Below are 26,058 nucleotides of genomic sequence, written 5' to 3'. Positions count from 1 at the left end.
AAGGGACATCGACCCCACCAATGATCATATTAATGATGTGTTGAGGGTCTTCTTGTTCAGTCTGTTTGTTAGAATCCTTATTCCTGAAATGATTCTTGGCTCGGTCACTCAGAAATTCTCGAAGATGCTCGCTATTGAATAGTTGGGCTACTTCCTCTCTCAACTGTCGGCAATCCTCCGTTCTGTGGTCGTGAGTACCGTGATATTTATACATCTGGGTAGGATCCCTTTGGGTTGGATAAGATTATAGAGGTCGAGGATATTTGGTATATTTGATACGTCCGATAATTGATACAATGGAGGCAGCATCGATATTAATGTTATATTCCGATAACATCGGTGCTTCTTTTGGCCAGATGGGCCTATCGAAGCTATTTTTGCTCATGAGTCCTCGGTTGCTATGACCTATGTTGCTTCTCCTTTCATTTCTCATAGAGTTCCGCTCGGACCCACTACTTCTTCGGTCTCCATTATACGGTCGGTACCGATCCCTGTTTGGTCTCGGTTCACGATCGATGTCTCTCTTGACTCTGTCGATGTTTCTGACGGGATATACAGACCCCGTATGGACCCCGAGTTGATCATCTTCCACTCTGATCTTCGATTGATACTGGTTATGCACGTCGGCTCAAGTGACGGCCGAATATTCTACCAAGTATTATTTTAACTTTTGTGAAGCCACCGAGCTTCGGATATTGAGTCCCTAAGTGAAAGCTTGAACAACCCAATCATCAGCAACCGGCGGTTGGTCAATATGTTCCATCTAAAACCGGGACACGAACTCCCTGAGCATCTCGTTATCTTTCTGTTTTACTTTGAAAAGGTCTGACTTTCTAGTCTCGACCTTGATGGCACCAGCGTGTGCTTTCACGAAAGAATATGCAAGCATAGAAAATGAGCCAATAGAATTAGGAAGTAAGTTGTGATACCATATCATAGCTCCCTTTGACAGGGTCTCTCCAAACCTTTTAAGGAGAACATACTTGATATCATCGTCCTCCAAGTCGTTCCCTTTGATGGCACATGTATAAGAGGTTAAATGCTCATTTGGGTCGGTCGTTCTGTTATACTTAGGTATCTCGGGCATACGGCATTTCTTAGGGATCGGCTTCGGAGCCGCGCTCGGAGGAAAAGGTTTTTGCATGAACTTCTTGGAATCCAGGCCTTTCAATATCGGCAGTGCTCCCGCGATTAGGTCTACTCTGGAATTGTAGGTTTCCACTTTTTTGTCATTAGCTTCAATTTTCTTCTCCCCCGATTCCCACTCATTTTGTCAGTTCTTTGAGCATTTTTGTGATATCGGGGTTAGTCCCCGATTTGTTCTCATTCGATCTCTCTGCGGCCGGTTCGTCCCTGAGGGTAACTTTCTGTGGCAGATCGGGCTCAACTTTGCTTGGTGCGGGGCTTCGGTTTTGCAACTGGGCTATTGCCGCCTGTTGAGCCTGCAACATGTCGAAGATCACCCTTAAACCAATCCCGTCTCCACCAACATTTTGTGTGTTTTGAGCAGCCGACCGGACTCCACCACGAACGTTATTTTCAGGGTCGGTAGGCAGGTTTGTGTCGATAGCCACATGTGAGTTAGCGTCAATTGGGTCTGCGACCGAAATTTCGATGGGACCAGCAGGCGGGACCTCATTACCAGGCACTATATTATTATTTTCAACGTGGTGACCGGACTCGTTGTCAACATGTAGGGGCGTTGATTTAGAGTTTGACATTTTTGTGTTTTAACCTGAAATCAGAGATACTTCAAAGAGCAAGTGTAAAGTTGTATGTGTTATGGAGATTTGTATCAAATAACCACTATTATGCTTAGCCCCACGGTGGGCGCCACACTGTTTACCCTCAAAATCGGATAACAATTAAATTTGTATGTGGTTTTAAGGATACGTGATCTAGCTTGATATAAAATGATAAATCATATTGAAATTGAAATAAACAATAGGAAAGTAAATGCAAACCACACAAGTTGAACGGTCTTCGCCTTAGAAGGTTAGCTACCCTCAAGCCAAAAGTGCTTTTATCAATATCAGAACAGAATGAAAAGAGAATAATAAGAACTAATAATAATATATTGCTTTGGGATGCGAGTTACAATATTTTATACAAGTAATCAGACCCCCTATATATAGTAGGGGAGTCCTACTTTAGGTACAATTCTATAAAAGGTAAAAATCTCCTGATTTGCTGATTTACCGGTTCTTTATTGATACGTGCCGAGATTCCCGACGAAATATCCGACCGGTTACGGATATTTTGGCTTTCCGTTATTTCGATCTTCTGTTGATTATACCGGCAATGTTTCCTCGAGCTTATTCGGAGTCAAGGTCGATTCCGGGATCAGGAGCTCGATATTCTCGAGGACGGACATTCGAACCTCATGTTCTGGTTCGATGAGACTCGGGGTCGATTTTCAACCCCTCACGTTCCGACCCGATCTTTCATGCAATAGTCGAGCCCGATTTTAACCGTATACAATATGCCTACCAGATTTTACTTGGTTCGTTCCTGATTCAACATTGAATCGAGAGAATCTGGCTCTAATACTATTTTGTCGCAATTGTCTCTGTCATACGTATTATTGTTTTGATCGAATAGATATCGACATATATATCACACAAAAATGACATATCACGTCCATCCTCTTCCAATATGTAATGATTCAATAGTGGTGCATCCTTCTTAAAAAGTGCCGCCTAGAAATATATGTCAATTTTTGAATTTTCGGCATCACTCTGCCTTCCAATCATGAGTGTTACATAATATGTCTTTAAACAATGAAATGAAATAGCTTCAAATCTTACAAGATATTAGAGTAACTTTAATACTCCCTCTATTTCAATTTATGAAATGACATTATTATTTGAGGAGTCAAAGAAATTTTATAAATAGTTTAAATTATCAATTATAATAACTTATAATTAGTTTAAAATATTTAAATTTTATTTTCAAAAATTTGAAGAATCTATATCTAAATACACATTCAAAATTATAAACTTTGACTCTTGTATTCAGGATCTTGCCATATAAAGCGGAACAGAGAGAGTAATTATTTTGTCAAAGGAATATGGTCGGACATTCTTTTAATTTAAGATATATCTTAAGCACATTAGAACAGTCAATAAGAACGAACAGTACATCTTTGAAACCTGTCATAAATATTATCCAATCACATTATTATTTCAAGATGGCAAAAATGCAAGAAATTTTTCAAGTCATTGCTGAACGAGATTGTTTTATAGTTGGAAAAAACAATGTTTTAAAAGGCGTTTTCGGGAGCTCTGGGGCGAGGCGTACCAAAAATGCTTCGAGGCGATGGTGTGGGGCGAAAGTCTCAAGAGGCGTACGCCCCGGGCGTTCGGAGCATACGGCGGGCGTTTGAGGCATGTTTGTTTAGTGAGGAGTAAGCCTAAAGACTTTTTCAAATTAAAACAAAATTTGTTGAATAACTCCTTCATATAATATCTAAATTCTCAAAAGTCAGCTTGGTAATTACTCAAAAGTTTTAAAAAGGAACTGAAATATATTGAATTAAAAGTCAAGACCTTTTTTATTGATTGACGCCCTGATTCATAGTCTTTTCCAATTTTTTTTCTTGTCTGCTAGTCTGCTAATATATCCCGTAAACAACGAATATTTAATTTTTTTATACAAATACAAAGATAACTTCATTCTCATTCATAACAGCAAGTTTAAATTACGGGTTAGTCATCCTTTTTATTTCTCCATGTATGGGTTGGGTCAAGTTGGGTTGGGTTCAGTAAATGAGCGAGTCAATGACCAACCGAACCTTGAACGGATTAAACGGGTCAGGGGTTTGGGCTTAAATTCTCATCCCTAGTTCAAGCAAACTTCACCTACTTTTCGCGGCTCAAACAAATAGTCGTTGATAATTGAAAGAGGAAAACTGCAAATATATAGTTAAAATAAATATAATTTTACGCTAATAAAAAATATAGATAACTTTTACTAGTAGTATTTTTTTTGTTATTCTTATTTTTCATATTATTATTTTGAGATGTGCTTAAATTGAGCAAAATGGTCATTTATGAAGAAAAATGTAGTTCTCTTTATATTTGTAAAAAAAATTAAATATTCGTTGCTTTTGGGAGATATTAGCAGACTAGCGGACAAGATAAAAAATTGGGAAAACCATGAATTAGGGCTTAAATCAATAAAAAAGATCTTTACTTTTAAATTTAATACTTTTGAGTTCTTTTTTAAACCTTTTAAGTAATTACCAAACTGACTTTTGAGAATTTAGGTATTATATGAAGTACTAATTCAACAAATTTTATTTTAATTTGAAAAAGTATCTGGGGCTTAATCATTACTAAAAAAACGCGTCTCGAACGCCCGAGAGTACGCCCCGAACGCAAGTCCCAAATTGCGGGGCGTACGCCTCTTGAGACTTTCGCCCCACACTATCGCCCCGGGGCATTTTTGGTACGCCTCGCCCCGGGCTCGCCCCGAAAACGCCTTTTAAAACAGTGGTAGAAAGCACAGAGCGCATTATGTGATTCTACTTAGGTATAACCGATCTCAATTTACCTTATAGTGTGTGTATAATGTGTTTTTGCCTTTGCACTTTATAAATATAACATTTTCTTAATTTTACAACGTTTGACAATTTAATTATAAATAGTTTGAAAAAGTACAAAAAATTTGTTAAATTGTGGCGGTTTATTTATAGGGGTTATACAAAAACCCCACTATATATTTATTTTGTGGCGTTTGTGCCAATCCCTACAAAATAATTCTTTTTGTGGCAGTTTATTTGTGAGGGTTGTAAAAGACCCCCATTATATATTCTATTTGTGGCGCTTTTGTTCTAACCTCCACAAAATTATGTTATTGTGGGGTGTCTTTTGTGAAAGTTTTTGATAACCTCCACAAATACATTACTTTCAGCTATTTGAATATGAAATGAATTACTCTGAAATTTTGTGAGTTTGTTCTATATTTTCCGGTGCGGCAAAAAGGATGTTATTATTAGTAAAGTATTTACTTATTTGAACAAATTATTTTTTGGGTTGTGACCTAAAATATATTTAATTCTTTCTAATTTTAAATGAAAACAAGCGCGGTAATTTAATTCGTCTTTTGTTTTTCACTTTCACTCACTTTCCCCAAATACCATCAACCCTAATATAACCACCCTAAATGCTCAATAGACGCGGCCAGAAAAAATCCAAAAAAAGTCTGCTTTCTATTTCTTTCTCGGTGGTTGTTTGATTAAGCTTGAAGCCATCCACTCGTATATTCGTTGATTAGTGTTTTGAGTCGGGAAGTTCGAATGGGGGTTTCTTAATTAAGGCTGGAAGTTGTAAGTTCCTTCCCCTCTAATTTCATTTGTTTCTAGTTTAGGATTTTGATTCTCTTATAGCTTTGGTTAATGCTCTTAAAATAAGAGGTCGTACCTCGGGTCAACACTCCCTCAAAGCAAAATTAGGGCTCAATTTCATGCGAAGTCATCACTGATTTCTCAAGAACCTGAGTTTTCCATGTTGTATTGGAGTATAATATTTCAGTTTTTGCGACAAATTTTAATTTCAATATTCACTAACTTTAGTAGTGTATTTTGGTGGTTTATGGTTGAACTTGTGATGGGTATTTAGGTTGAAGAATTTGAGGAAAAAAAAATTTCCCATGGAAAAGTCAGAGCTATAATAGTTATCTCAACTGGAAATCTTTTCCACTATAGTTTTGTAGTTTGCTTTATTAGTTTGAGTCATTAAAATAGTTGCTTCCAATTTAGTCTCTTTAAAAGCAAAACAGAAACCTATACTTGGTAAGAAAGGTCCAGTAGCATATACAGTTGGCATGTGTATGGTGGCATCTGCAATATGTAGGTGTATAGTGTGTGTGGGTGAATAACTTAACAGAGGAGCATTTGAAATTATTTTGTAGCAATCAATTGCTTCAGAAGCTCTGCTAAATTGGCAATTATCTCTAAGAATTGTAGTTGAAGTACGATAGAAGTACCATCAAATTGTTATGTTGTAGTTTTAGAAAACTAAATATGTTAATAGTAATTCGATGAACATGACATCTGTCTGTTTTGCATTCTTCTTCATGATGGTTATATTGGAGTAGGTTGCACTTACTATCAGAAGCAAAAAAGAATAAGATCAACTATTTGATGGTTATGTTGGAGTAGGTTTCTGTTATTTTCTTGCACACCCTTTCGTAAATGACAAGCTTGTGCATTGTTTTTCATTAGATGTGCCTATAGCGTTTTTCAAATAGAAAACGAACATCTGATTGATAACTGATTGGTTGACATCTTGTAATGATTTGTTAGGCAGAAGAGCAAAAATATGGCATCACTTCTCGTCTTGAAGTCCTATAGAAAGAAAGACATTTCTTTGGTGTTGCATTTATATTTTTAATAAGGTATTATGCTGCTTAATTGCTATTTCCTTCGAGTAATGGTGATATGAATGTCTCAGCTCAAAATAGCCTCTTCTTTTCCATCTCAGGAAGGAAGGCGCAAAATTTATTGGAGATGATCTATTGAGTGGTTAGTTCCTAGTTGTATTTTGGAAGATCTTTTTGGGGTTCCTTAATTCTGGAATGAGGGCTGAAATGGTTAGAGATGGTACCTATTTATTTTACTTTAACAATTAAATTTATATGTAACTATTCCTTCTTGTTTGGTTAAGTTATTTATACTTAAATTTTTTTCATGCCTAGATGGCTGAGACAGGGATAAAGTCAGGACGAGGACAAATTTGTCTTGCTATGCATAAGAAATAAGATTGGATCATATGTGAGTGAGGGGGCAAGAGAAATATTTGTAAGTTGCACTCCTTTCCCTTTATCTCTTCTAGAACTAGAATCATGATTTGCATCTTGGCATGTGTCTGTAATGTTGGTAATATCATGGACGATACGTTAGCTAGTGGGTTATAAGTTTCTCATCAAATATTTTTATTTCATTATTTCAGTTGGATGATGAGTTTACTTCACTTGTGGAATAAGAGGATTATCGGGTGGCAGCAATGAAAATCACCAAGCAAATACATAGTGCTTTTAATATGTTTATAAATTTATAAATTGTAGAACCATTTTAGATTTGATAATGTTTAAGTTACATTCTGTTTAATAAATCTTTTGAGTTACCTTACAGGAGTTTGTATTAGCTTAGTTTGATAAAGATTTGAACTTCTTAAGCTTAGTATTATAATTATTTGTAATGAAATTTTATTTGTGTTATAGGTTATCTAATAAAATTGTTTTTTTCGATGCTATAATCCATTTTTTTTTAAAATAATGAGATCATATTACGGGGGTTATCAAACCCCCACAAATAATTTTTTTTTTAGAATATTGGGATCATATTGTGGAGGTTATAAATCGTCACTATTTGTCTTCAAAAACCGTCACAAATTCAAATTCAATTTGTGGAGGTCGTCGTGGGGTTTTTAAAAAGATGCCACAATATTGCTCGTGGCAATCATAACTGTGGCGTTTTTAAAAATTGCCACAATTCATTTTGTGGGAGTCAGAAACCGTCACAAATTATCAAAATAACCCCCACAAAATAAGCATTTTGTTTTTGTAGTTGAAAGAGTGCCCATTCCATTGAGCTCAAAGTTAGGAGTTACGACTAAAAGTTGATGATTGACAACAACCAAACTCGTATTAAAAAATAGAAAAAAGTAAAGAGTCAATCACGAGTGGTTTCCTAACATTTAGTAAGATTTTTCTTTATCACTTGTGAGTTGTATACAAGTCATTTTTTCTTTTTTTTTCCTCACCTTGTGTTCTGTATCCGTATTAGAGCATGATTATATTCGAATTTGCGTCATATAAGGTTCATTTAAGGGGAAAGTGTTCCCTAACAGAATTTGTTTCATACCCAGAATTCGAACTCGAAACCTCTGATTAAGGACGGGAGAGTTATATTCATCTCACCACGATTCATGTTGATTGAACTGGCCTTGTTATCAGAAGTAGAACGAAATCACCCAAAAGTCACGCAAAATAAGTTCATTGGCTCTTAGACGCTTAAAAAGCCAGTTTTGATAGATATTACATTCGCATTCCCATATAACGTAGCATACAATAGCTCATGCACTTGTCCCAACATGCATATCTGTAAAAACTACATATTATATTACTCATAGTAATTAATTTAAATCATCATCATTTTCTCGAAACAATTTATAACTCAATACAACAGCATATCTATTTTGCCAGAGTTATAGGCCTCAAATAACAAATAAAGAATTAAAGGGACTTTCCCTGGCCCGTGAGACTCTAGGTGAATCCCACATCAATAAAATACATGAGATATATTAGCTAGGTATATAAGTAAACAAGCCTAAGACCCTAATGATGCGCTTTAAAGTCGTGTGGACCTAGGCCCAAAGCAGACCATATAACTAGTTGATTGGCTGTTCAACATGGTATGAGAGTTACTCCACGTGCAACCTTAAATGATGGTGGGCAAACCTTAGCGATGTCGTTGCGTCCCTAAGGAGGGTGTATGTAACACCCTAGGCGAATCTCACATCGATAAAACACAAGAGTGATGTTGGGTATATAAGTAAACAAGTCTTATACCTTAATGACGCATTTTAAAGTTGTACAAGCCTAGATCTCCAAATCGAACAATATCACTAGTAGGGTGTGTTGTTAAGTATGGAGACTTCTAAAGTCCCTTCCCTTAATGTATTTGAAAATTATTTCGATTGGCTCCAAACAAAAGGGTGAATTAGCAACTTAGGATCATAGAATACACATTAAAAATGAACCACAAGCTTTACATGAAAACCAAACTACAGCACTTATCTGCAAGAAAAAATAATTTTCTTAAAAAGTAGTAGGTTCTCTCTCTAGTGGGAATTTGCTCACTGCCAAGAAAATTAAGGCTTATGTTAATCTCAGAAACTGTGATAAGTTGTTCCAACTTAACCTTGAAAAAGTGTTATTAGGTTGCAAGGGGACATTATTAGTGCTTAATTAGTAATAGTAAACCTGTGGCTAAGAGAAATACATAGTGGTTTTAGTGATTAACTAAACAAAATTTAAACGGGTTGACAGTTTACTAACAAGTTAGTGCTCTATCTCTATATTTTTAGAATGCAACATATATTGTCTAATTATTGGTAATTCTGAAGAATACACCGCCACAAAGTTTCTCTATTTTAAGTTTCCGTACATATCTTATGTCATCTAGTTACTATAAAAGTCTAAATTAATTAAAACCCACCAAGATCCATTACCATAAATATATTAAAATAAATGTAATGCAATTTGCTTTTCCTATGTGGCCACCTTAAGCTCTTGATATGTGTCGATGATTCGTTAAAGACTAAGGGAAACACACTTAGAACGAATAGTTAATTAAGTGAATCAGTGGAGACTTTGCTTTTATTAATCATGATTAAACTAATATTTCATGCATTCTATGAAAGATAACATATATTTAAAACAGATTAATTATTTAAAGGAAAACGTGTTGGCGGCCATTGTCAAAAGAGGAGGAAGAAAAAGGTATAGCTTTTCAGGAATGTTTTTAGAAAATAGGGAAAGTTTTAGGTTGACCTTCATGATTTAAAAAGTTAATTAACTAATATATGTCACTAATTTGTATACATAACTACAAGACAAATAGACAAGTATAAAGAATGCCTATACCTCAATGTAGTTATGTGAAGGGACATTTTGTCGTTATTTATTCTCTGAAAAATAAGGGCAGGGACAACGAATAAATTAATAGTACATTCATTTTATTACTTCTCAAGTTTTCAAGCATTATAACAAAAAAAACTAATCAATGCGGTGTATACTGCTTCTTTTCCATTAAATATTACAATTCAAGTGTGTCACTAGAAATATGAATAAGGTTACTCAAAACTTAAAAAGATTATTATTGGAACTTTAATACGCTCTAAAAGACGATCTCTCATTAAACAATGTTGTGAGAAAAATTAAATTGTTTACTTATATTGTCAATTGAAAAATAACGATTAAAATTGATCATAAGAGGATCATTAATAATTATGTATCTCAAAAAGTTAGGAAAAAAAACTTAAAATAAAAATATGTACTGTTTTTTTTTAAAACACTAAGACCTCTTAATAAAGTTTATAAGAGGTCAAGGAGCTTATAGCCTATGCCATGTTGGCCAAGTCTCTGGGAGGCTAAAAACACTTGTTTTTTCAAGACCGTATTATATAGTTATAGTAAATGATGATGTTGAAAATCAAGATAACTTATGTAGGTTTATGTTATGTTAAGAATGTGTCTAGAGACTAGATTCACAACACGTCCAACTTCATTGAGCTTAAATAGCATAATATTGGAAAATAATAAACCGGTTTAATCTCTTGGATCAAGTCAACAAATGGACCAACCATTGCCCAATCTGTTTAAACTTGGGCGGTACACAAATAAAACAGGTTGAAATACTTCATAGTAAAGAAATTGTTTTACCATTTTCACTAGCCTTAGACTATGTTCTCCCTTGTTGTACAAATTATAATATATTCATATATTTTTCGAGATGAGTTGAACATTATCCAAATCGTTTCCATTAATGTCCAACTATACACCATTCACATTCTCTTCATTATCATAATTCCTAAGGCACAATTCTTTTGCTTTTGCTAATAGTGGTTAAGCCACCTTAAGAAAGATAACCACTTTAAACATTGTAACCCTCCACTTCCTTATCTGTGTTATAAATTAAACTGTCCAGTTTAAATAATATTATAGCCTAATGGTCACCATTAGCCACCCGAACAAAAAAATAATAAAAATACATTGCTTGCTCACAAAGGCGAGAAAACTCCTCTATAAATTCCCTCATCTATTATTTTCTCAAACATCAAGCAATTAGCAAACACACATCAAACACTTAGCATTATTTCTATAAAATTCCAAATATGGCTTCCATGGGAGTAAACTATGCCCATCTTCACGTGCAGCAAAAACGCCTAAAACAGAATTTGAAGAGAACGGAAGTGGAAAAAGCTCATAGTAATAACGAATGTGGCGCGGTGAAAAAATTAGTAGAGGATGGTAAACGTAGTAAGGGTAAGAAAATTTACCCTGCTGGCTTTGCTTCACTGGATTCTAATGAGAACTTAGTTGAAAATATAGAGTAGTAATAATGGGTATGTCAAATAAAGTGTATTAGTCATATTTTTCTCTAGTTTCTTGTAAAAAATGCTTCTCTCTTTGTGTTTTTCTGTCTGTCAAGCTGTGGTCACGTAACTTGTGCATGTAATATATATTGTTTGAGCCCTTGCACTGTTGGTTTTACTCATTAAACAAAGCCCAAATCATGGCAGTAACTTAAGTAAGTGTGATTTATATAATTTATTTTAAGTTTCCGAATAATGTTTGGGTTTAATTTGAATATACTGATAGTGTAATTTACTCTAGAGCTAGCAAAATTCGATTTTAGAGCTTAATGCTTATACAAGTCGTTTTATCTAAAACTTTAACTTGTTAGACGTAAAATCTTTGTTTATTTACTTTAAGCAGGCATCAAAAGCCATTAAATTAGCAATTTCAAAATCGATAAGTAGTTGTTGAAGATTTTCCCTCTAAATGTAGAAATCACCCAACAATGAAGAAATATGCCGAAACTAAAGCTCATTACACCTATTGTCCGTTTTATTACACATGACACGTCATGTTTTCCTTTTTTTATTTATGGCGCAACTCTTCCTGGGAAGCATGACATTTCTTGACTCTCAGTCATTAGTCCATCCTTCAATTTGGGGGTATTGTATGCCTACCAGCTTTTACTTGGTTCGTTCCTGATAACATTGAATCGAGAGAATCTGGCTCTGATACTATTTGGTCACAATCGTCTCTGTTTATTATCTGTTTTGATCGAATAGATATCGACGTATATATCACCCAAAAATGACGCATCACGTCCATCCTCTTTCAATATGCAATGATTCAATAGTTATGCACCCTTCTTAGAAAGTGCTGCCTAGAAATATATATGTCAATCCTTGAATTTTCAGCATCACTCTGCCTTCCAATCATGAGAGTTACAGAATATGTCTTTAAACAATGAAATGAAATAACTTCAAATCTTACAAGATATTAGAGTAACTTTAATACTCCCTCTATTTCAATGACATTATTATGAAATTTTATTTTCAAAAACTTGAAGAATCTATATCTAAATACACATTCAAAATTATAAACTTTGACTCTTGTACTCAAGATCTTGCCATATAAAGTGGAACAGAGAGAGTAATTATTTTGTTAAAGAAATATGGTCGGACACTCTTTTAATTTAAGATATATCTTAAGCACATTAGAACTGTCATAAATATTATCCAACCACATTATTATTTCAAAATGGCAAAAATGCAAGAAATTTGTCAAGTCATGGCTGAACGAGATTGTTTTATTGTTGGGAAAAGTAGTGTTTTAAAAGGCGTTTTCGGGAGCCCTGGGACGAGGCGCACCAAAAACTCTCCGAGGCGATGTGTGGGGCGAAAGTCTCAAGAGGCGTACGCCCCGGGCGTTCGGGGCTTACGCCCGGGCGTTTGAGGTATTTTTTTTAGTGATGCATAAGCCCATAGACTTTTTCAAATTAAAACAAATTTTGTTGAATAAGTCGTTTATATAATACCTAAATTCTCAAAAGTCAGCTTGGTAATTACTCAAAAGTTTTAAAAAGGAACTGAAATATATTAAATTAAAAGTCAAGAGCTTTTATATTGATTGAAGCCCTAATTCATAATCTTTCCCAATTTTTTATTTTATCTGCTAGTCTGCTAATATCTCCTAAAAGCAACGAATATTTAATTTTTTTATACAAATACAAAGATAACTCCATTATCCTTCACATCATCAAGTTTAAAGTTCAAATTGCGGGTTAGTCATCCTTTTTGTTCCTCCATGTAGAAAATTTTATTCTTTTAGATTCAAGTTACTTGTGCTTGTAAGTGGCGTATAATAGATTGTTTTGACTAGTTTTTTGTGGAGATGGAGAGCGCGCGCGCGCGCGCGCACACACACACACACACACACACACACACACACACATATATATATAATAAATATTTACTGTAATTATATTATTTTATAAAATATTAAAAATTAAATACCTATGGGGCTTACACCTCGTTGAGGGATATGTAAAACGTCTCGCCTTACGCCCACGCCTTTTAAAACACTGGAAAAAGTTAGGCTGATTTTAGGTTGGTCAAAATAGGCAGGTCAATAACCCGTCCAAAAGTAATTTGGGTTTAGATGGGCTAAATCAAGTTAGGCTAAAATTTGGGCCATAAGTCAACCCGTCCAAGCTTTAACTAATGTATATTATTTTCTTATGAATTTTTTAATTATCAAATAAGATTTTGTATCTTTTGTTATGGTCATATATAACATATAAAACATAGGAAAAATATTTTAAAGATATTTTAGCAAAGTTACCCATGGATTAATTTGAGCTAAAAATTAGCCCAACTTTAAATTGACTGCAATGGGTTGGGTCAAGATTGGCTGAGTTCAATAAATGAGTGGGTCAATGACCAACCCAATCTTGAACGGATTAACCGGGTCATGGGTTTGAGCTTAAAAAAATTGACATTCCTAGTTCAAGCAAACTTCACCTACTTTTCGCGGCGCAAACAAATAGCTGTTGATAATTGAAAGAGGAAAACTGCAAATATATAGTTAAAATAAATATAATTTTACACTAATAAAAAATATCGGTAACTTCTATTAGTAGTATTTTTTTAATTCTTATTTTTCATATTATTATTTTGAGTAGTGCTTAAATTGAGCAAAATGGTCATTGATATAACCGATCTCTATTTACCTTATAGTGTGTGTATAATGTGTCTTTGGCTTTGCACTTTATAAATATAACATTTTCTTAATTTTACAACGTTTGACAATCTAATTATAAATAGTTTGAAAAAGAGCTACTTATTAGATTATGACCAACCACAAACTCCACAGGAGGACATTGAAAGAGTGCTCATTCCATCAAGCTCAAAGTTAGGATTTGCGACTAAAAGTTGATGATTGACAACAACCAAACTCGTATCAAAAAAATAGAAAAAAAGAAAAAAGTCAATCACGAATGGTTTCCTAACATTTAGTAAGATTTTTCTTTATCACTTGTGAGTTGTATATACATCTTTCCTCTTAACTAGATTTTTTTTGTTTCTCACTTGGTGTTCGGTATCCGTATTAGAGCGTGATTATATTCGGATTCGTATCGTATAAGGTCCATTTAAGGGGGAAGTGCTCTCTAACAGAATTTTTTCTATATCCATGATTCGAACCTGAACTCTCTAGTTAAGGACGGGAGAATCATATTCATCCCACCACGATCCATGCTGATTGAACTGGCCTTGTTATCAGAAATAGAACGAAATCCCCCAAAAGTCGCGCAAAATTAGATCATTGGCTCTTAGACGCTTAAAAAGCCAGTTTTGATAAAGAGGCCATTTATTTTGTTTTACCAAATATATTGTTGCTAGATATTACATTAAACGACTTTTCAATTAATAAAACACAAACTCCCAGCATTAAGAAAAGCTGAGTGCTACTATTAATGGCAAATGACCTGTTATCTTCCCTCGTTTCATTTTTTGTTCTCAAATTAAGCATTAAATATCCAGAAATTTTCTTTTAAAAAAATTTTACAATCGTTTTTATAATAATAATAAGGACAAAATTGTGCAAAAGGAATAGAAAAAGTAGGTACATGTTTAAGTAAAAGAACAATTAGGTGTGACAAAGGATTTCCATGTAGATACACATAAAATTAAATTTAAAAACATGACATTATTTTTTTAATTATGTCTTTAATATACCCTCTCATATGTGGCCTTATGGGCCTTTTTTTTTTTTCTAATGATCAATCACATAAAAATTCTTTTGATAATGTGTGCAGTTGGACTTGAACTCAGAACCTTTGTCTGTTCTGCTTTCATGTTAAAAGTGTATGATCATCTTATTTTAAAAATTTAATCAGTTAAAGATGGCACAAAATTATTAGCTTATATTCAACATTATGAGTCAAGAGTCTTCTACACCATGTGTGTGCTTTGTTCTCATTACGCCTTTGCCCTTCTCTTTCTCCAATAAAATATAAAAAATAAAAAGGATGAATAAAGAATCTTTGGAAGAATCCTACCTTTATAAAAAACAATAAATGATATTGTTTTCTTTTTTCTACCCCTCCCCCTTTTTTTCTCGAGGACACAACGAGATTCAATAGTTACAAATACATTATCACAATAAGACCTGTTAAATTAAGATTTAAATCAAAGATAAGTAAAAAGTTAAATCTATATGGAAATTAAAAGCAAAAATAGTTAGTATAAAAGATTCTGAAAATAGTCCTAGAAAAACGTGGTATTGTTAGATAATTTTTTTAGTTACCTTCTTTTATCACATGACTTATTTTATTGGAAGAGAAAAAAGAAAAAAAGAAGAGTATAAAGATCAAAAAATGAACTGAAGACACTTCTAGAAAGTATTTTCTTCTTTGATATTTTATTGCTCGTGTTTACATTATTTAAAATTACAAGAGAACAAAGAAAAAGGGCATAGAAAGGTGTTACAACTTAGAAGTACAAAAACACCTCATAGGAAACATATATTATAACTTAGTTTATTCTATAAATAATATTTTCCTCAGTTTAAAACTAACTAAAGATTTGATCTTCCCTTCACTGTTGTTGCATTTCCATATTTGTTTTGCATTTCCATACTGTTGTCTTGAACAAGTTTACCTTTCCTACTTCTTGATTTTTCTTCTATCACTTTCTTCAATTTTCCCTTTTAGTTCTTTTGAAGCACTCTCAATTTTCCCTTACTTGTTCAATATTGATTTCTGTTTTTTTTTATGTAGAGATAGATCTATACAATTTAAGTAGATAGATGTGGATCAAAACGATAAAACAGACCTACATCTGTAAATTCGCTGTCAGCCTCGCCTTAAGTTTAACTTTCTTTTGTTTTGTTTAAATAACAAATGTAATACAGGTCCAAATTCAGTTCTCAGCCTTGTATAAAATCAATGAATCAGGGATCTATCATCAAATCTTTTATCACGACTTAATCAGTACAATGAATTTGAATAGGACTAGAGCATTAGTTTGCAAGTACTACTTTTTTTTCACATATTCTAATTCTTACCATTTAACTATATATAAATATAAAGATGATCATGAGCAAAGTAACTTGTTCAATATTGAACTATTGATCTGCTAGCTATAGCAGATATTTGTAGAGTAAGATTTCAGTTTTATAAGGAAGAAATTAAAATTGACATGTGAGGCACGTGCAATGCACGTGACAATGAATTTCTATAAGCTGTAGATTTATTTTCAACCTCATGTTGAGTTAATTCTTTTTCTTTATTCTAGTGATAAATATAAAAGGGATCTTTATTCAAATAGCTGGTCATATTCATTGTTTACTTTTTCTAGTCATATACATAGATTATATATTAATTATACACATATAATACATAAATTATGCACATATTATACCTCTACCGGCTATTTTTAATTTAAGCGGTTGGATGTGCTGCTATTTGACTCAAGTGCAATGCACGTGACAAGGAAATCTTGTATGTGCTTACGAGAAACATACAAACAACAACAACAACAACAATCCAGTATAATTCCACTAGTGGGGTCTGATTAGGGTAGTGTGTACGCAGACCTTACCCCTACCCTCAGGTAGAGAGGCTGTTTCCGATAGACCCTCGGCTCCCTCCCTCCAAGAACTCCCACCTTGCTCTTGGGGTGACTCGAACTCACAACCTCTTGATTGGAAGTGAAGAATGCTCACCGTTAGAGCAACCCACTCTCCTCTAAACTCTAGTATGTAGAGATCTGTACAGAAACTACTAATTTTTTTCCTTTTTAAGCACATAGAAATGGATTAAAGACACTTTAAACTAACATATGTAGATTTGCTGTCAGTCTCACATTGAGTTAACTTTCTTTGGCTTTGTTCAAGTGAGAAATGTAATACATGTCCAAATTCAATTCTGAACCTTGATAAAATCAATGAATCGGGAATCCATCATCAAATCTTTTCAACACAAGCTAAGCAATTTAATGGATTTGAGTAAAACCTCAGCATTAGTCTGCAACTACAACTTTTTTTATATATTCTAATTCTTATCACTTATTTAATAAGTATATATAAATAGTACGCTGATCATGAGAAAAGTAAATTGTTTAACGTTGACTCTAGATATGCTATGTGGATATTTATAAAGTAAAATTATAGTTCAGTAAGGAAGAAACTATATATTTATTTTTCTTTTTAAGAACATATAACTAGATCAAAGATTAAGACGTTTTAAAAAATTACTATTATTTACCAATTATTTCTTTGATATATTATGGAGGGTACTATGTATAGATTTATTACTATTTTAGATGGAGTCTCAGTTTGATGTTGGGAGGTGCCGTTATCAAATGAGGTCACACATGTCCTTATTTACCAACCAAGCATTAATAATTGGTCCTAATAAAAAAATTCAATTAGCTTAGGATTGCCACGTGGCACTTTTTTTTTTTTTTTAAAAAAAAAAAAAAAATTAGCCCAGCCCCTGTAACTATTTGTTGAACAATAAGAGAGAATGGGATTGAGACGAATCTAAAGTATGATTTACCACTTTGTAAAGGAATCTAATAGCTAAAAATGACGAAGTGGATACGAAGGGAAGATCAAGTATAGAAAAATTACACAACGGAAAAAACATAAACAAATTAAAGAAATTCTTAAATTTCTCTTCTTTTTTTTCTCAGTTTACAGCCAAAAGCTTCATTAGCATAAAATTCTTCGCAAAAAAGAGAATTACAAATGCTAGAAATTCGTAAAGTTCTAAAATTCATACCCTTTCATTTGGTGCTTGATTTTTTAACCATAGGGTGAATTTTATTCTCCTTCTTCTTCTCACTATTATTGCATTCGTTTCCTTTTGCTTTTTCATTCTCCATCTTTTTCTGATTCTCCTTTAAACGTTTTTGCTGCACGTAAAGATGGCCATAGCTTATCCCCATAGAAGACATAGTTACAAGAACACACAGAAAGAAAAAGTAAAAAGTACTCTCAATTGGTTTAATCTTCAAATCTGGCAAACCCTTGTTCAGAATTTATAGCCAAATAATTGGATGTCCTTTTCTTCTTTTTTCTTTTCGTTTTACCTTATTAAAAAATGGATCTCTGTGAACTACAAAAACCATAGGCGGTATAGCACATGGATAAGATATTTTTTTCCTTTTGCAGAGGTGGGGTCCAGGGGTGGAACTAGCTTTGTGACGGGTGGGACGGAACTCATTAAATTTGGTTCAAACTTTGTATTTATTTTTAAAATTGTATTGTATATATATCAATTATTCATTTAAAAATTCAATAACCTAAAAAGATTAAACTTCAAACTCTTAAACTTTAAATCTTGGCTTCGCCTTTATGGGATCGGATAGGTTATATTACAAGAAAATATTTTGAATATGAAATGTACTACTATAATTTAAACACAATTGGATTAGGTGTGTCTGCATTCTATTAAAGCTGTGAACTGCATGAGTCGACTAATTTGAATATTTGGGTCAGAAGCTAACAGAAATCTACAGGAAGAAATCCACAGAATCAACAGACAACAAATTAAAAAGAATTCTGTTACACTCATTTTCTACCCCCAAAAGATATATATGTATTATGGATGGTGGGTTAAAGAGTTTTTTCAATTAAAATGATGAACTTGAGTAGGAATTATTTTACTTACAGATTCGGCACTTGAAATTGAGCTTTGGGGTGTTGCAAGTCACCTTTTATTTGAATCCCTAGTTAAAGAAAGGTTTGACTCTATTATTATTGGTCTGCGAAAATAAAGTCCGGATAAAGAATTCTATTGACCAGGAAGAAGGTATAAAGCACTCCCCGAGTCCCGTGGCTCTAGCACGGTCGCTTTATTGACTACATTTGACTTATATTATTTTTGAATAAACTGTAATTTATTGGTTTTCATATTTTATCTATCTGCTTTCAATCATTAAAATTACTAAAAAAAATAATTTGAATAATACGTTGTCATAACCACGCCTCGCAAAGGAATGTGTGATCGAGACAAAATCAATTAACTTATCATAATCGCGCCTCGTAAGCGAATCTGAAATCATGAAAATCAAATATTTGTACTCTTTTGAGAAATTACTATATTTGTGCTTGAGGAAATTATTTTTGAAAATTATAAAAAAAAGTTACGATCGCGCTACGCAAACGAATCCGAGAGTATGGCAAAATGATTAGAAATTAATTAAAGCTATACATATAGTATGATATTATTGAATTAAATTATTGAATGTTAAACATCATGCTACGTAAGCGAATCCGTGAATAAAAAAGTTAAAGCGCGCTTACTAGTTGCCTAGCGTTTAAATTAATTAAAACAGTGACCAGTTACTAATTTACTTAGTATTATAAAGGAAAACAAAACAAATTTTGTTTGAGCTTATTTGACTAAGTTAATATACAACAACTGGGCCAGCCTATAGAGTTTGTATGTTTTACCCGAAAGAATCAAGTTCATTTGATCCATTTATTCACTTTGTGACCACATGGCCCAATGACTTAGTTGCCCTAGGTTCCAATCTTATTTCTCAACCCAACCATATCAATTATATCCCAACAACATTTCATATTTTTACCTAACTGTAAAACTTAACAAAAATCTAATAATAAGCATACCCATCTCTACACATGTCCATATTAATGCAAACTTAAAAAAGAGGGAAAACTAATTATAGGTTGCAAATGTTAATCCTGTTTTGAAACTATCAGACAAAGCAAATACTGGTGCATTTCATTGGACTGGCCATATGAAAGAATATATATATATTCTATCAGTTTTTCAAGAATTTAACAATGGTAAGCTCATGTCAATACAGTATCCAAAAATAGGCATCAACATAACAATGACAGGAATAAAAACCAAAAGAAAGAAAAGACTTTAAGCGAGTAAATTAAATTATTTTTTTTACTGCTCACTATTTTACCATGCCCGTGCCTTAAGAAAGTTGAGCTTTAACTATTCAAAATAGTCTATACAAAGAAATATTTTTTATAACTGAGATTACTTTTGAAGTTTAAACTAGTTCACTGGAGATCTAAACATGGACATGACTTTCACGAAAGAAAGGAAACAAACTAACATTAAAAACATGCAAAACAATCAGAATAAAGTCAAAATATCTTTTTTTTTTTTTTTTATCATTTACTTACATAAAAGCTACATAGATAGAGTTCCAAAGGGTACCTAAGGTGCAGAATGTGAGACGACGAGCTTTGAAGTTCAACTTTGACTCAAAAGCTAGCTTGCGAAAATTCGAGAACGGACAGCAACAAGTAAACCGCAGAAGCAGTGAACAAACCCAGCAAAACTCAGAGAAATCTAGTAGAAAAAATAGCAAAATAAAATCCCAAGAATTAATACTTCAAACTGAAATGCAAGCATTTAAGCTAGACAGAAACCTTCTCCCCCCCCCCCCGCCCCCTTTTTTTTTGGAAAATTTCACAGGTGAAAAACTGTTGAAATTTTATCTTTAGCTCTCAAAACATTCTGACCCTTTTTTTTCTCTCGAGTTGTGTTCTTTCTTAGAGTGTATAGGATGTCTCATCTAAGTGTCATAGAGTGTGTGTGTGTCTATAGGAGTGAGTTGAGAGAAGCGAGTGTGTGGAGGGTAGGCAGATTGGAGGGAGCCAACCAGGACTGGGTGATAGCTAGAGATTATTTTGTGTAAAAAGGGAGAGATCCGTCCTCTCTCTTTCTCCTCCTTTTTTTGGTCTGTTATGTGTGTGTTTTAATGGCTGAAAATAAGGTATGGCGTTTGTGAGTGGGGGACAAAGTGTAGGAGACAAGCATGGGGGGCAAGCGTGGGGGAAAAAGGGAAAGTGGAGCGGGGACAAAGTATGGGGAACAAAGAGTGGGGACACGCGTGGGAAGATGGGAGCGGAAAATATTCAAGCACGGTAAAAAATTAGGTACTCACAACATGCCCCTCTTTGCTTGAAAACATTAAAAGTTTTCAAGCAAAGATAAAGTGAGCCGTGTGACTAAGTTTTTGACCATATCGTTATCCAAAAGAGGAAGAAAATAAAAGAAAAAGGTGCAACCGAGTCCTAGTTTTGGACAGCCTACATATCCCGGGTTATAAGGGAATCAGGTCGCGTGTAGTTCAAGAAGAATGATGGAGTGATGAGTTCGAAAGTCGAGCTAGGTTTCGTCGAGGCTCCGGTCCGTGGCCCTGTTATTACATCAAAATCTAAAGGAACTAAACAAACCTATCAGCTATAAGTTACAAAATTCCTATTTATAAGTCTTCTGAAGCTTGATCTTAAGTCTTGACTGGTTGTTCATGCAGACTCTGATCTGAACCTTGATGCTTGCTAGCTGTAGGTGCTAGTTCATTCTTCTACGGCTTCTTCTGAGCAAAACGGGAAATGTGAAGCTCGTAACTTCAGTCATGTTTTGAGCCATCCATATCATTTCCATCTGCTTCTGCATTTGGATTCACTTTTTTTTTCTTTATTTTGGATTCAAACTTCTTTTTTTGTTCATATCGAACCTTGTGCCTCGAGGTAAAACCTGCTCAGACATCACAACAAACAAACGAACGAAATTTTTCTGCCCCAATTTTCACTAGGAAAATTTCGTGAGTTATTGTAACAAAATTCTAAACTACTTCTTTATTGAAAGCAAATAAAATAAAACAGTAATGCTGCACCCTGAAAAGGTCATGATGATTTTGTTTTTTTTATTATCCCAAAAGAATGTCTCAACTATGGATTTGTGTACCTTATGTTGGAAAAATATGGTCAGAGAATGGGATACCCTATATTGGCAATGATATCAGGGAGTGGTGTATCCTGCATTTAAAATCAAATCAACTAGGGAGTGGTGTACCCTATGTTGGAGAACACAGCTAGGGATTGGTGTACCCTATACTGGTAAGGAGATCATGGATTGGTGTACCCTATGCTGGTAAGAAAATATAATCAGGGGATTAGTGTACCCTGTATTACTGAGAAGAAAATATAAACAGAGGTTGGCACCCTGTATTACTGAAAAGAAAATATAACCAGGGGTTGGTGCCCTGTATCACTGAAAAGGAAATATAACTGGGGGTTGGCGCCCTGTATTACTGAAAAAGAAATATAACTAGGGGTTGGCGCCTTGTATTACTGAAAAGGAAATGTAAGCAGGGGTTGGCGCCCTGTATTACTGAAAAGGAAAATGTAACCAAAGGTTGGCGCCCTGTATTACTGAAAAGGAAATGTAACCAGAGGTTGGCGCCCTATATTACTGAAAAGGAAAATGTAACCAGGGGTTGGCGCCCTGTATTACTGAAAAGGATAATGTAATCAGGGGTTGGCGCCCTGTATTACTGAAAAAAATGCTGAATCCCCGGGGCGAAAATGGTCTACCTGGGTTAAACTACGAAAAGCAAACCTGGGCGAAGAGTACTTCTACTCGGAATATGAGTTGTATCCCCCTAGGCGAAAAGTTTCTACCCGGGTTAAACTACGAAAAGCAAACCTGGGCGAAGAGTACTTCTACTCGGAACTATGAGCTGGATCCCCCTAGGCAAAAAGGTTCTACCTGGGTTAAGCTACGTAAAACAACCTGAGCAAAGAGTACTTCTACCCGGAACTATGAGCTGGATCCCCCTAGGTGAAAATGTTCTACCTGGGTTAAGCTACGTAAAACAGCCTGGGCTAAGAGTACTTCTACCCGAAACTTTGAGCTGGATCCCCTAGGCGAAAATGTTCTACCTGGGTTAAGCTACGTAAAACAACCTGGGCGAAAAGTACTTCTATCCGGAAATATTAGCTGGATTTCCCTAGGCGAAAATGTTCTACCTGGGTTAAGCAACTGTAAAATAACCCGGGCGAAGAGTACTTCTACCCGGACTTATGAGCTGGGTCCCCTAGGTGAAACGGTTTTGCCTGGGTTAAGCTATGAAAATGAGAGGTATGGACAGTAGTGATGCATGCTGAAGATTTTAAGGAGCTTACATTTGGTGACATTCGTCCTTTGAGAACCGCCATTCTGCACTGCTTTGTTCCTGCTTTGAACAAAGAAAATTTGTGAGTTTTTAAAGTAGTGGTCAGTTTGTGGCCTTGATGCACTGAGAATTTTGAGTTCACGGACACCCCGTTGTCGAAGAACTGATTATATCATAGTGGTACCGAGATGCTCGGATACTTTGTATCATTTTCTGGAGACTTTGTCTTTCTGACGTCTCCCCTGGCTGTTTCATACCCGGATGTCCACGGTACCATTAACCCTTGTATCTAAGGCAAAGCAATTTTTCTTTAAAATCAAACTTAGTTGTCTTGCACTCAGAACCAATTTGTGTCTGTAGTGCTTATCAACTTTTCCCATGAAGCAAGTCTTGCTTAGGCGACCTTTTCAGTTTCTTTGAGATACTTTGTCCGCCTTATCAAAAGAGATCACAGATGGATTCCTGCCTTCGCCAATGCCGTATATGCTCCAAATTGTGCTCGGTATTACGGGAAAATTGTAGACAGTTTTGCAGCCATTTTTGCTTTGCTTTTGATGCAAGATTAGACCGAAAGGAAATCTAAGAAAAATTATGGAAAAGAATAGAAGAGCAATTGGAAGCGAAAAAGGAATTGTGTCTAAATAAAAGGTGTCCCTTTCGGGGAGAGAAATAAGGAGACTTATCTGGAGATATGTGCCGACTTCAATGAATCATGACATGCATTTTGGACTGGACGCCTGATCTATCTAAGCTGTCTAATTCTCAAAATACGCCGCAAATGTTCATCTTGAAACAATCTTGGTTGTGCTCATGTCGGAGCATCGAAGACCCTCATTCGGCTAGTAGCGCCCTTTGCGGTTTTTCTCTATCTGACCTCTCTCATTTCTCCAATCACTGTTGCCTTATGGTGCCCATCTGGTTTTCACCAATAAGACTCTTGCATTTCTCTGCTCACTGTCGTCTTACAGTGCTCATACGGGTTTTCACCGATAAGACTCTCATTTCTTCTTTTCTTTTTTTTTTCTTTTTTTTTTCATACGGAAGGTTGGCCAATGCCCCTGGCATGGGGACTTCAAGTATTCTCAAAGATCGATTAGAAATTCTTAAAAAGAAAAGGCGAAAAGAACCTTGAACTAAATTACAACTTTTGGAACTGTTTCTACGGGAAAACCGTAAGATAAAAAACAAACTTCTGCCCCAGTTTTGGAGTATTGGGAATATGGATTTTTGTTGCGATGGGACCGAACCCAGGGTAAGGTTGCCTACGTATCCTTTCGGAATCAGGTCGGACGTAGTTCAATGACTCAAAAAACATTTATTTATTTATTTTTATTTATTTATTTATGGAAGATGCCTAGATTAAGAGGAGATGGCAGACTTACTTTCGTAAACTTCTGAATGAAGAAGGGGATCGGGATATTGTGCTAGGCGAATTGGAGCATTCCTAGAGTCACCGTGACTTTGGGTACTGCAGGCGTATCGAGGTTGAGGAGGTCGTGAGAGCTATACGTAAGATGAGTAGGGGTAGAGCGACCGGACCAGATGAGATTCTGGCAGAATTTTGGAAGTGTGTGGGGAGAGCAGGTTTGGAGTGGTTGACTAGGTTGTTTAATATTATTTTTAAGGGAAAAAGGATGCCAGATGAGTGGAGGTGGAGTACGGTGGTTCCATTGTATAAGAACAAAGGTGATATCCAGAGTTGTAACAATTATAGGGGTATCAAATTACTGAGTCATACCATGATAGTGTGGGAGAGGATGGTTGAAGCGAGGGTGAGGATGACGGTGTCTGTATCCGACAACCAGTTCGGATTCATACCGGGTCGTTTAACTACAGAAGCTATACACCTTGTTAGAAGGTTGGTGGAACTATACAGAGAGAGGAAGAAGGATTTGCACATGGTGTTTATTGACCTAGAGAAAGCGTATGACAAAGTTCCTAGAGAAATTATCTGGAGATGCCTGGAGGCAAAAGGTGTGTCGGTTCCCTACATTATGGCGATTAAGGACATGTATGATGGGGCTAAGACTCGGGTTAGGACAGTAGGAGGCGACTCTGAGCATTTTCCTGTTGTAATGGGGCTACACCAAGGTTCTACGCTCAGTCCGTTCTTATTCGCCCTGGTGATGGACGTGTTAACACACCATATTCAAGGGGATGTGCCATGGTGCATGCTATTCGCCAATGACATAGTTCTGATTGATGAGTCGCGAGCCGGTGTTAACGAGAGGCTGGAGGTTTGGAGACAGGCTCTTGAGTCTAAGGGTTTCAAGCTGAGCAGGACGAAGACAGAATACCTGGAGTGTAAGTTCAGCGCTGAGCCAAGGGAAGTGGGCGTGGATGTGGGGCTTGATTCGCAGGTCATCCCGAGTAGAGGCAGCTTCAAGTACCTTGGTTCGGTTATCCAGGAGGGAGGGGAGATCGACGAGGATGTCACACACCGTATTGGGGTAGGATGGATGAAGTGGAGGTTAGCATCTAGAGTCCTGTGTGACAAGAGAGTGCCACCGATACTCAAAGGTAAGTTTTATAAAGCGGTGGTTAGACCAGCCATGATGTATGGGGCTGAGTGTTGGCCTGTTAAGAACTCACATATCCAGAAGATAAAAGTAGCAGAAATGAGGATGTTGCGGTGGATGTGCGGGCACACTAAGATAGATATGATTTGAGCAAAAGATTCAAATCCATCGAGTTCAGGTACATTCCCAGGTTTCACAACGAGCTAGCCGATGCTTTGGCTACTTTAGCCTCGATGCTCCCTTATCCGGGAAACACCCATATCGATCCACTAGAAATCCAAGTTTGGAATCAACATGGTTACTGCAATACAATTGAGACAGAAACAGATGTTGAACCATGGTATCATGACATAAAATGATTTTTGAAAACGAGATAATACCCAGAGCACGCCAAGGGAGATCAAAAAAGAACTATAAGGAGGCTCGCCAGTGGTTTCTTCCTAAATGGGAAAATTTTGTACAAAAGGACCCTAGATTTGAACTTGTTAAGATGCACAGAT

The 26,058-nt window shown here is 35.3% G+C and overlaps 1 long non-coding RNA gene across 1 annotated transcript; it reads left to right on the top strand.

Moving 5' to 3' along the window:
* Positions 1-5,107: 5,107 nt before the first annotated feature.
* Positions 5,108-7,132, top strand: LOC107807732 (uncharacterized). The gene is made up of 5 exons (XR_001652953.2): positions 5,108-5,329; positions 6,308-6,399; positions 6,486-6,604; positions 6,700-6,802; positions 6,954-7,132. It is a non-coding gene; the product is annotated as an uncharacterized LOC107807732 (long non-coding RNA).
* The last annotated feature ends 18,926 nt before the right edge of the window (positions 7,133-26,058 follow it).

The sequence above is a fragment of the Nicotiana tabacum genome, chromosome 13 (assembly GCF_000715075.1).
Source record: "Nicotiana tabacum cultivar K326 chromosome 13, ASM71507v2, whole genome shotgun sequence".
In the NCBI taxonomy this organism is placed as follows: Eukaryota; Viridiplantae; Streptophyta; class Magnoliopsida; order Solanales; family Solanaceae; genus Nicotiana; species Nicotiana tabacum.
Note: the sequence above shows the minus strand (reverse complement) of the source record. Positions and strands in the feature narration are given on the sequence as shown.